This window comes from Echinops telfairi, unplaced genomic scaffold (assembly GCF_000313985.2).
Source record: "Echinops telfairi isolate 266 unplaced genomic scaffold, ASM31398v2 ScPeMD7_7469;HRSCAF=8507_1, whole genome shotgun sequence".
NCBI classification, from domain to species: Eukaryota; Metazoa; Chordata; class Mammalia; order Afrosoricida; family Tenrecidae; genus Echinops; species Echinops telfairi.
The window spans coordinates 47,704,898-47,717,682 of NW_022111373.1; positions in this window are offsets into that span (position 1 = coordinate 47,704,898).

The window sequence follows — 12,785 nt, forward strand, 5'->3', positions numbered from 1 at the left end:
CCTCCTCGCCAGCCTGACTTTCCCCCAGTGATCAAGAGTTATCCCCTACCATTTGCAATTCAAAACCTCATAAGGCCAGAGGTTAGTTAACATATGGAGACTCCTCTTTGGATTTTATTATACTAGCCTCAAATGGAAGCCAGAGTTTGGCAGACCTGATTATTAAAGACAAGGTATATTACATGGCTTGTGATTTGTCTTTTTATCAAATCTTTCAAATGCAGATGTTATATCATATTAATAATACTTCCCTCAAAAATTGAAGTAAACTAAAAATTTTCAGCACAAGGCTTTAAGATCTTTCCTTTCATCTAATAATCCTTTCAATTTTTAATTAACTTTGGTTTTGCAGGTCTTGTTAAATGCTCTCCTGGTGGCTAAGAGAAAATATATGATGCATTCTAAAAAGGCAGAAATGGATAGAAGTAAAATACAATACGGATGGAGCAGTTAATGAAGTCCCACAATAGAAGGTGCACCTGCTGGAGGGCCAGGGTGGGAGCCCAGTATTGAGGTAGAAGGACAACATCCAATTGATTGATGGGAATTTATTCTTCATAGACTGAAACATGGAGCATCTCAACAGGTGAACTTTTAGTGAAGTAAAAGAAGTCTTGCTAGGTCCAGATCACTTGAACTCAGAATGGTATGTCAGCATTGATCCAGAAGCAGAACAGAATGAGAATGAGAACCCCTCATTAGCATGGTGCTTATTGACGAGCAAACCCCAGGCATTCAAAGAAAAAAAGTTATAGAAGGTTAGGAGGGCTAGAGATGCTGTCAACCTAACCATTTATTAAGATAGCTAACAAAGTTACTAAGACAGCCGCTGGAAAGAGAAGTTGAAGGAGAGAGAAGAGGAGAGAGAAAGAGGTCTTGGCTGAAAAGAAATCTGCCCTTTTTGGAAAGAATGACTTTGGGGGAATCAGCGCTGAAGAAAAGGAAAGAGCAGAAAAGGTAGGGAATCCAGGAGGTCAGAAAAGCAGGGAAGAAGGGACAGATAAGGGATGAGGAAAACCCACAGGGAGTAAGACAAGATGATTCTCACCTCCCCTATTGATGCCTTTTGCTAGTGTAACAGTAGGAGGAAAGCCCGGGGGCTTCCCTGTAAACATGGAAGCAATTTGTGCAGTTTTTACTTATTGCTACAGCACATGAATAGGGAAGTTGGAGAAGCAAACATGTTATATCAGTTTTGTATATGCCTGATTGCCCCACGTCTCTTCTGGGGAGAGACTTTTGGAACAAACTCCATGAAGAAATAAAGTCTGTAGCTACTGCATCTACTACTTTACTGGTCTGGACTTTAATGATGCCTATCTCAGCATTCTTTTAACAAAACAAAGTGTGCCTACTTTTGCTTTCAAATGAGAACATGGCCTATACTGATGTGCTATGATTAGGTTTTTGGACATATGTTTTTACACTGACATGGGCACTAGAGTGTTTACTACCCCTCAGACAGAAGGCCTGTAGCAATATTTCCTAATTGCAAGTACCTCAAAAGAGAATTCCAGTCAGCATTCAATAATGGCTTGAACTGCCTAGCTGAAGACAATTATCAAGTGTCATTGGGCGAAGCTGCAACCTGTTAGTAACATGGGGACGGTGAAGCCTGGCTCTGGAAGGCACAGAGACCATATGCCAGCTTGCCCTACCACTCCCCCAAAATTGGAAATAACTGCTGGATTTCCCTTGGAATGGTGGGATTCTATTGAATCTGAAAGTCTGATATTAGTGTATTGGCTCAACCCCTCTATTTATTCACTCAAGAAGCTGACAGGGGCTCTTTTGAATGGACCCAGTTTGCTAGGAAGCAAATTAAAAATGTTAAGATAAAAGGTCATGCGAAGACTGAGTCTGAAAAAGCCCTGTCTTCTTTATGTCAAAGATGAAAAGAAAGATGAATGGGGAATAGAGGGTTACCATGAAGACACCCCACAACCTACCCTTCTAAGAACTGGGACTCAGTTTCAAAAGCTAATCCTCTGTCTGAAGGTAGTGGTGACAAATAGCCTAATAACCAAAGAAGCTAATAAATGAACCCGGGGACATAACAGTACAATATTTACTTTCAGGCTATAGCTACTGAATCCTGTCATGCTAGAACATAAAAGACACTTGTGGCTCATCTGCAGGCAGAAAACCTAAAGGGAAAGACGTGGTCCACATATCTCAAGATAGAAGTACTAAAGCAGAAGCTGAGGCCCCAAGTTACAATAAAAAGCGTTCTTATTGGAAAAAAAAATAGTGGTTGATGTAAGTCACAGTAAAAGAAGGTGGAAGAAACATACAGAGCCAATGCATCAAAAAGAATTAGTCAACATTTTGCATTTCAAATATTAGCATATGATCAAGAACTTATGGTAATGAAGGAAGAAGTTCAAGCTACACTGAAGGCATTAGCCAAAAAAAAAAAAAAGGATCCAGAAATTGATGGAATGCTCATTAAAGCATATTAGTAAGCTGATGCAGCACTGGAAAAACTCACTAGTCTATGCCAAAAAATTTGGAGAACATCTAACAGACAAACTGACTAGAAGGGACCCATATTTGCAGCAATTCCAAAGAAATGTGACCCAACAGAATGTAAATGTTATCGAGCAATATCATTACTATCACATAAATTTCAAATTTGTGGAAGATAATTCAAAAAAGTTGCAGCAGAATATCAGCAAGCAGCTTCTGGAAATTCGAGCCAAATTCAGAAGGGGATGTGGAAGGAGTAATAATAAAGCTAAATCAGATGGATCTTGGCTAATAGCATAAACAACCAGAAAGAAGTTTATGTGTGTTTTATTTACCATGCAAAGGCATAAGACTCTGTGACTCCTAACAAAATATGGATAACAGTGTATACATTGGAACTTCTCAAAACACTTCACTGTGATCATACAGTACCTGTAATAGGCCAATGTTTTAAAACAGAACCAGGGGATTATTGAGTTTGAAAATGAGGAAAGACGCTATATTTTTCACCCTACTCAATCTGTGTGCTCAGCAAATAGTTTGAGAATCTGGACTATATGAAGAACCATCATCAGGATTAGTGGAAGAAACATTAATAACCTAAAATATGCAGAGGACAAAACCTTCCCTTCCAAAAGTGAGGAACGTGTGAAGCATGTAGTGATGAATATCAGACTTCACCTTTCATCAAACACCAGAACTCAGTGTCAAGAATACAGAAATGTTCACAAATGTACCAGCATCATATTAAACAGAGAAAAGATTTGATGTTTTCAAATATTTCATTTACTTTGGAACCACAATCAAGTTCAGTAGTCAAGAAATCAAAGTACATATGGCATTGGGTAAGTCTACTACAGCAGAACTCTTTCAAGTGTGACAGGGTAAGAATGTCATTTTGAAAACCTGACACAAGTCATGCCATTTTCAATTTCCTCATATGCCTGTGAAAGCTTGGTAATCAATAATGAATATTAAAGAGTCAATGCAATTGAATTATGGAGGTAACAAAGAATATTAAAATTATCATGGACTTCCAGAGAAATAAATGAACTGTCTTGGAGGAATTAGAACCAGAATACATCTTATAGGCGAGGATGGCAAAGGACATGTTGTCAGGAGAGACCAGTCCCTGGAAAAGGACATTGTGCTTTGTAAATTAGAGAATCATTGCAAAAGAAGAAGACCTTTGTCCAGGTTGACTAGAGAAACAAAACCAAAGACATTCATAAATGTTGCATGTTAAGAAAATGTCCCAATCCAGTCCAGATCAAGTCCATAAGTCCAATATTAGCCCAACGGTCTGATAATAGTCCATAAATCACTCTTCAGACTCATGCAGTCACATGCAATGATGCAGAATGCAGGAAGATAACAGGTTGGTGGGTGCAAAGTCTTGTGGATCCAATGGTGGTGGACACATCTCCAGGGCTCTGGCTGCCATCTGTGTGTTCCATGTGTCTTGTCAACAGGAAGGTGGAACAGAGAGAGAGTATGGTCTACCTCCCAGGAGAAAAAGAGGACGTTCCCAGAATCCTCATGACAAGGCCACACCTACAAAGAAGAACTATCAGGCTATGACCTGATTGACAGGCTAGACTCCACCTCTTCAGCCTTAATATCCTCAAATTGACATGAATTTATGTAACTACCACAGACCACACCTTGTCAACTTGACACTTTCACCCAATTCTTTAGCCATGCGTAATTTTTAAACAAAACAATAATAAAATCATATTTCTGCCTAACAGTATAAAACTGAAATCCATATTATTCAAACATAATATTTCTATAAGTGAACAAAACATAAATATTCTATGTCTAACAATTACAGTTATGTGAAAACCTACACCATAATCCTATTCGTCTATAAACGTATTCCCCAACCCATGAAAGTTTGTAAGTCAGCCAATTCAGGCCTTTATCCCTGAAATTTTGGGTATCCAATTTCTATAATGGCCACTTTATCAACCCAGCCCTCTGAGGAGACAAGCATGTTGTTTGATGTGACGAATCTTCATCTCAGTTGAAACCTTGTGTGTCTGCATCCATAAGTCCAATCAGGACAGGCTGTCCACAAAGTCAGCAGCAGTATGCACCAATACACAGGTTCAAATATCTGATCTTCATCTGGTCAGATTCTGGCCAAGTCAATGTGGTCTGCCTCACTTAACCTCACCGGGGTGCCCATTGGCCACCTCACCTTTGACCATGGGTCCCATCACAAATTCTCAACAACTGAATTTCAGACCAACCAACCTGCTAGCATTTTCTCCTCTAGTCCCTGCGAACAAGGTCCACAGGTGTCTGTGGCCAGACTCGACCAATCTATGTTTTATTGCTGTGCTTCTTCCACTTCTACTCAACAAGTGGGTCCAGGTGGTAATCTAGCAAGCATTTCAGGTTTCCTACTGTCTCCCTTTAACTGGTTCAGTCATAGAGAGGAGAGTTCCTTCATGGCTCCAAATTTATCTAGCTTCAGGCACAAACCGATAGTTCAAAATTCAAAAAGCCAAAGTGTTCATTTTTCTTCTTCAGTCTGTCAACAGTCAGGAGGCAAGTCTCTTTAAATTCACATGTCAAGAGCAGAGTCTGCCCACAAGAAGAGCACTCAATGCACTTGGTGGGACTTATCTTTTCAGAGCCTTCTTTGCAGTAGTGTCCTATACCCATTTAAAGATCCAATTTAATGACTAAAGGCCAGTAGGCTTACAAACTCTCTAATTTTATTCCCAAGTAATCATTTCTATCAATTATTATATTAATAACAATAGCAGAAGAAAACAATATAAACCTAGTACAGCTAGATCCTAAACTCAATTCTTCAAACAATCAAATTCTATCTTTAGCTAAACTTACCCCATATCCCTTGGGCCTCTAGCTGCACTGCCTCAAGTCAGGGCCAGGTCTTCTGTCAGCCATTTTGACACCAGTCAGCCATTTTGACTAAACAGCATAGTGTCAGAGACATTCAAGGGAGGATTTTGCCCCCTTATCTCAACGTTTACATTTATCACATTCATTTTTGCCATTTCAGACAGGAACAACCAAGGACAACATCTATAAATCAAAACTTTCACTTTCCATGTTTGTTCCACAATACCACCTAGTAAACTGGAAGGCTACATCTGCCCTCCAGCTAGCCAGAGAGGAAACCTGAAATAAGGCAGAGGTCAGACAAACCTCCCGTCTCCATCTCCATGATTTGTTTCTCTAATACCCCATATCCAAGGCTACATATGAATTATATGGATTGTTGCAACAGTGACTGCAACAATGGGCTTAACATAGCAACCATTGTGAAGATGGAGCAAGACCAAAGAGTACTTAGTTCTGTTTCACACAAAGTCTGAGTGGGAACGAACGCAATAATACCTAAAACAACAAACAGATTACTGAGGATTATTTTAATATTAGAACAAAGACATTCCAGTATGCATCAATAAGTCTATTGAGGATTTAGTTAGATATCAAAAGAAATTAAGTTGTTTTATATGATCTAAAAAAGATAATTCAACAATGTATACATGATAAGATACTTTGTTGTTGTTCTTTTTTCAGTATTATCAAATCTATTCCAACCCATATTGACCCTATGCACAACAGAATGGAACACTGCATGGTCCTGCACCATCCTCACAATTGTTGCCCATTGTTGCAGCCATGGTGTCATTCCACTACTTTATCAAGCATGATATCCTTCATCATAGTCTGGTCTCTCCTGATATCATGCCCAGAGTACATGAAAAATCTCACCATCCTTGCCTCTAAGAAGCATTCTGGCCTTACTTCTTCCAACACAGATCTGTTTGTCCTTTGAGCAGTCCATGGTATTTTCAAAATTCATCTCCAGCACCAACATTCAAATGCATCTATTCTTTTGTGGTCTTCCTTATTCAGTGTCCAACTTTCAAATGCATATGATGCAGTGGAGAATACCATGGCTTGGGTCAGGAGCAACTTAGTCTTCAAAGTAACATTTCTGCTCTTCAATAAACTAAAGCAGTGGTTCTCAACCTTCCTAATGCCGCAACTCTTTAATAGAGTTTCTCGTGTTGTGGTGACCCCTCAACCATAAATTTATTTTCGTTGCTACTCATTACTGTAATTTTGCTACTGTTATGAATTGGGCGACCCCTGTGAAAGGGTCGTTCAACCCCAAAGGGGTCGCGACTCACAAGTTGAGAACCACTGCTCTAAAGAGATCTTGTGCAACAGATTTACCTCATGCAATGCATCTTTAGAGCTCTTGACTGTTGTTTCCATGACCATGAATTGTGGATCCAAGCAAAACAAAAGCCTTGACAACTTCAGCCTTTTCTCCATTTATCATAATGTTATTTATTGGTCCAGTTTTTGAGGCTTTTGGTCTTATTTACATTGAATTGTAATCCATACTAAAGGCTACAATCCTTGATCAGCAGCAGCAAAAGTTTCAAATCCTCCTCCCTTTCAGCAAACAAGGTTGTGCTGTCTGCATATCACAGGCTGCTAATAAGCCTTCCTCAAATCCTGATGCCACATGTAGCAGCCAGCTCCTTTGATTCTTTGTTCAGCATACACAATGACTAATATGGTGAAAACATACAACCTGATGTGCACCTTCTCTGTTTGCATAACTGCTTCTTGATCTGTGTACAAATTCCGGATGAGCACAATGAAGTGTTCTGGAATTCCTACTATTTTCAAAGCTGTCTATAGATTGTTATTATCCACACATTAGAATGCCTTTGCATAGTCAAAAAACACAAGTAAACATCTTTCTGATATTCTCTGCTTTGAACCAAGATCCATATGACATCAGCAATGATATCCCTTGTTTCATTTTCCTCTTCTGAATCTAGTCTGAATCTCTCACAGCCCCCTGTCAATGTACTGCTGCAGCACATTGAATGGTTACAAATGTAGATCTCTCCTAGTCAGTTAGACAAATAGTTCTCCTCCAGATTTCCTGGCATGTATGAGTTCACATTTCATCATCTGTTGATGATGAACATCATCATCAACATCTCAAACTGTGTTCTCTCAATTCCCAGAGCTTTGTTTTTCACTAATGTTTTCAGTGCATCTTAAACATCTTCCTTGAGCACGATTGGTTCTTGCTGATATGCTACCTCCTGAAATGGTGGCATGTCGACCAGTTCTTTTTGGTAGTGTTAGTCTGTGTATTCCTTCCATCTTCTTTTGATGCTGCCTGCATCATTCAATATTTTTCCCATAGAATCTTTGAATATTGTGGCTTGAGGCTTAAATTTGTTCTTCAGCTCTTTCCATTTAAGATAAGTTTAGTATAGTCTACCCTTTTTGTTTTCTAACTCTAGGTCTTTGCACTACAATATTTTACTTTGTCTTCTCAAGGTGACCCTTGAAGTTTTTCTTTTTCATCATTTCTTCCATTTAACTTATCTACTCTAGGATTAAGTGCAAGTTTCAGAGTCTCTTCTGACACCCACTTTCATCTTTTCTTTCTTCTTTTTAATGACCTTTTGCTTTTATCATGGATGATGTTCTTAATGTCCTCCCAAAGTTCATCAGGTCCCTTGTCATTAGTCTTCGATGAGTCAAATCTCCTCTTGAGATGTTCTTGAAAACCAGATGCGGTAGACTGAAGGTTGTATTTTTATTCTCATGGACTTGCTTTTATTTTTCTCATCTCCAGCTTGAACCTGTTAGGCTTCTGGAGTGGCTTTCCTCAGTTCTTGCTTTTCAATGAAGAAAGAATTAACACAGCAGAAGCACTTTTTGTAAGTCCAAGTAACTTTTTTTTTTTTTTGTAGTTAGTTCAAGGACTGTTTGTTGGCCGTGAGAAGTGTTTGCCAGTCCAGTCTGTTGGGGCACCAAGCCCTGGCCCCAAAGTCCACCTTCAGCATTTCCCTGAGGACCTTGCTGCTCCATTCACTTGCTGTTCGGTTGCACCCCCTTAGTGCTTTGCCTCGGTGTAGCTGGATCAGATCAGGTGCACCAAGTAACTTTTTATGAAGGAAAAGGAAGTTTCTAGTAATACAATCTCACATAGTACATGCTATCCCTGGAAAGCATGCAAGACCATACTAGGGGGCCACACAAGATTTTGTGACTGAAAATGGTCATTTCAGGGGAGCGCAAAAAAAACAAATGGAAAATGGAGGCCATGAAACCAACGGAGAGAGCTCCTGCTCCCTGTTTCTGCTTTTTACCCATTCCTACCACGACTTGGGCCAGTGTGCTTGAGAATATTGGTCATTCTTAGTGACTGCGTTTAGGCTCATATATGCCATAGCGTTGCTGGTTTCCAGTGTGCATCTCAGGTGACCTTAGTCTGAGCATTCCCAGGTGACGATAATCTGTGAACACCAAACTTTGGGAGTCCAACCTACAGGCTTCTAATGTGTGCCTTGTTTCTTTCAAACAATTGTGGCATTGCCAGATAGTTTTCATTTGGCACAAGCATTTGGTGGAGACAATCTCTTTATCCCAAATCCTCCTGCCTGTATAACTTTTATTGGAGCAATTGATGGTCTGTTCAAATCAACCCCTAGCCTTGGTTTAGCCTCTGATATTGAGTGTCTCCATCTTCTCTTTCCACAAATGAGGTCATTTTGATTTCTGTGTATTCCCTCTGGAGAATTCTCTGTTTAGAGTTACCATTTGTGTTGTTGGAAAAAATGGTATTTGCAGAGAATAAGTTATAAGTCTTACAAATGACTGCTTGGCTCTGTTTCTGGATGGGGAGAGAAAGTGACACGCAGAAACCCATATTGTCTTTGCCCCAAATCACTTTCTAATTGACTGCCTGATCAGACAGGTAGAACAAATCAAAATTTACAGCAAAATACAAGAATCAAAAATGTGATGGAGAAATTATTGTAAAAGTATTCAAAACTATTCAGCATATAACAAGAGTTATATAGCTCTTGTAACTCAGACTTAATGTCATTTTCCTGATGGATCTGAGTAGGAAAAAGTGCAGGGAGATTCTAATAGGATTCACTAGTGAGCATTGTTAATAGGATTCATTATGATTGCTATCCTGCTGGGTATAAAATGATCCCTTTACATGTGGATAGTGGGAGAACAGGGCACGAGCTCACACACAAGGAGTGTATTTTTCATGTCTCCACAGGTAAGAGAAAAGGGGCCAGACCTCAACCTGGGATGCCAAGCCTTAAGGGCAGCTTTCCAGCATGAAGTAGTGAACTGACAGAAAGGTCTGTGGAGCCGATCCCAGTCCCAGCTACATCAACCACCTCTCCAGAAGAATGCACTACAGAGGACAGCACTGAAGATACAGCCTGGGGAGAGTGGCGGGTCTTCCCAGACCACAAGGGGGCAAACTGAGAAGGAGAGAAAGAGAGAGAGTGAGTGAGTGAGAGAGAGAAAATGGACTGGATCCTGATCCAGCAAGCCTCAAGACTGACATTCCTGATCAGAGCAGCCAGCACAGAGAGGAATGTGGGATGGCCCCATCAAGAGATATGACAACCCCTGTGTTCATCTGGGTAAACTAGAGAAACAAATCCACAGGAACTCATATATGTATAAGAGAGTTTTATATACATGGTAAGTGTACATTCAGAAAGCACTCCAATCCAGTCTAGTTCAAGTCCATAAGTCCAACTTAGCCTATATGGCTGACACCGATCTACAAAGTCCTCCTCAAACTCACAAAACACACACAATGACGCTGAATGCAGAAGGATCACAGGCCAGTGAGAGTGAATGAGAGCGAGAATGGACCAGATCCTGGCCCACCAAGCCTCAAGTCTGACAGTCCTGCTCAGAGCAGTCAATGCACAGAGCTGACTGTGGGATGGACCCACCACTAGATATGACAACCCCTAACTAACCCAAAGTGCTAAGGAGGACAGCACTGAAGACACAATGTGGGTGTTGTACCCAGTCTGACACCCCACCCAGTGGAGTGAAACATGGGGTGCAACAGAACAGCAAGGGGAGAAAAGCATTAAAGTTTCAAAGGAATAAAAAAAATTAGACTTCAGAACTGATGGATAGGGTGTAGCACTTCACTACATCTGATTAGAAAACAATCAGAAGTGTTAGCAAACATACCTAGAAAGACTTACCGGCTGTTTTCTCTCTTATTTTTTCTGTTTCTCATGTCTATCTATATAAGATACGCAGGATAACTAATCCCAAGAAGAAAATAATAGGGCCTAAGGTTCTGAGGGGACATGGGAAAGGAGGTGGAAGAAAGGGAGCGGGGAGCCAACAAACCCAGGGAGAAGTGAACAGCAAGAGATCTAAAATTGATGGTGAGGAGGGCATAGAATGCCTGGTGGGGTTTGATCAAGTACAATGTAGATGAGAGAAAGTACTGAGAGTTGAATGAAGGTCAAGCATGATAGTGGGAAAGGTGAAAAGTAAAAAGAAATGGAGGAAATTACTAGGTGGCAGAAGACATTTATAGAGGTACAATGCACATATGTATATATATACATATATTAATAGGGATATAGGTGTACATGTATATACATATAATTAAATGTTAAGTATGAAGGTAGCAGATGGGCATTGGGTCTCTACTCAAGTACTCCCTTAATACAAGAACACTTTATTCTAATAATCTGTTATTCTGTAATGCTCACCTTCTGACACAACAGAATCACTGAAGTCAAAATGGGTGCATAAGCAAATGTAGTGATGAATCCTGATGGTTCCTGACTATAGAAAGACATAGCACCTGGGGTCTTAAAGGATTGAAGTTGAACAAGTGGCCACCTAGCAGAGAAGCAACAAGTCCTCATGGAAGAACCACACCAGCCTGTGTGAACATGAGGTGTTGACAGGATCAGGTATCAGGCATCAGAAGACCCAAAACAAACAAATATATTGATGCAAATGATGGGGGATGAAGAGGAGACCAAAACCCATCTGTAGACAATGGGACATTCCCTCACAGAAGGGTCACAAGGAAGAAACGAGTCATCCAGGGAGCAGCATAGCCTGGACAGAACATACAACATTGCTCTAATTCTTTAATGCTCCCTCCCCCCACTAACATGACCCAAGTTCTCCCTTACAAATCCAGCTAAACCAGAGCATGTACACTAACTAGTACAGATAAGAGCTCTCGACACATGGAATCCAGGACAGATAAAGCCCTCAGGAAGAGCAATGGCATAGCAATACCAAGAGGGTAGGGGGAAGGTGGGGGGAGAAAGGGGAGAAATGGAGGTCTGCCTATAATGATTGACATATAACACCACCCTTCCCCCAGGGGAATGAACAACAGAAAGGGAGACAATGGATGGTGTAGGATATGAAAATAATAATTGATCATTTATCAAGGGTTCATAAGGGAAGGAGGGTGGGGGACAGAAAAAAGAAAAGCTGATGCCAAGGGCTCAAGCAGAAAGAAAATGTTTTGAAAATGATGATGGCAACATATGTACAAATGTTTTTGATACAATTGATGTGTGGGTTGTTATGAGCTGTAAGAGCCCCCAATAAAATGATGTATTAATTTAATTAATTAATTTAAAAGGATCCCTCTCACAAGCAAGGTAGGGATTCTCACTACCAGCAAGAGCCAGGAGTGGAGCATGTCCTCTGGCATCTGGATGCACACTGAACTCATCCATCAAGGAATACAGATTTGACATGTAGCGGGTGCAGAGAAACCAGCGCATGAGGAGTTCTGGGCAGGAGGCTAGCTTGTGGAATGGGGTGCCTGTGGGCATTTAATTTGTACAGTTAAGTTTGCTGACTCACAGAACTGGAGTTTAGTGCCTTTGGGTAAAGGCTTATATTGGGGTAACATACCATTTGGACATTTATTAGCAGCCCTGAAAGAACTTTGTAGCATGTAATAACTGAACAACTCTATCCTGAGTACTTCCACCTAAAGTGAAACCTGTTAAATTCCACACTTTACTCTAAATTGTGAGAATCATTTGTGAGTGCTGTGTGACTATTGCAATATGAAATGAACCTAGAAATAAAAGCATAGAGTGTGCTGTGAAAAAGAGCACACATTACAACATCTCTTTTTCTGATATTACCTAGAGGATATCAGAGCTCCATAAGACTTCATTACGTATGATTTATAATTCAGTGCTCTTTTTGCCCAGAATGACATGTGGGAGAGCCATTATTCAATGCTCAGAGTCTCACTGGAGTTCCATCCAGCCTTAAACCGTCCTCAGCATCATTACCTCCCAGGTAGTCCTTCATGATACTCTAAAGAAAAGAAATAAAGGAATTATTATTTTTTAAAAGTAAATTTCATTCTATTGATTCATAAAAGGCCTCATTTTCACTTGTTCTAAGTTTTAATAGCCAAAAACAAAATGGCCCAGACAATGAACTATCTTTAG